This window comes from Austrofundulus limnaeus, unplaced genomic scaffold, assembly GCF_001266775.1.
Source record: "Austrofundulus limnaeus strain Quisiro unplaced genomic scaffold, Austrofundulus_limnaeus-1.0 Scaffold70, whole genome shotgun sequence".
NCBI lineage: Eukaryota > Metazoa > Chordata > Actinopteri > Cyprinodontiformes > Rivulidae > Austrofundulus > Austrofundulus limnaeus.
Genome location: NW_013952472.1, coordinates 123,897 through 124,319, shown reverse-complemented (window position 1 = coordinate 124,319; position 423 = coordinate 123,897).

Here is a 423-nt window from a genome sequence, read left to right as displayed (position 1 = left end):
TTTACACACTTTTCCTGAAGATAGAAGAGTTTGTTGAGTCTGACGTGACATGTTTGTACGAACCCTTTGTACGAACAAAAGTAAGAGAAATTTAGGATAAGACTACGAACATGTTCTTGCATGAGGCCCAATGTTTCTTTTTTTTCTTTACAACTTTTCAGCTGCTGATGGCCTCAGTAAACAATGTTTTCTAAACATTTACCACTTCAGAAAATAACTTCAAGAAGAAAAATAAATGTAGATCAGGACTATAGTACATCTACATGGAGCGGCTGTGGCAGAGTGGTTAGGGTAGTCATCCTGGAACTGGAAGGTCACTGGTTCAATCCCCTGTTTCAGTCGTTGTGTCCTTGGGCAAGACACTTCACCCATCTTGCCTAAAATTGCTAAAATTGTTTTTTATGATTTTATGTTTCATATTTC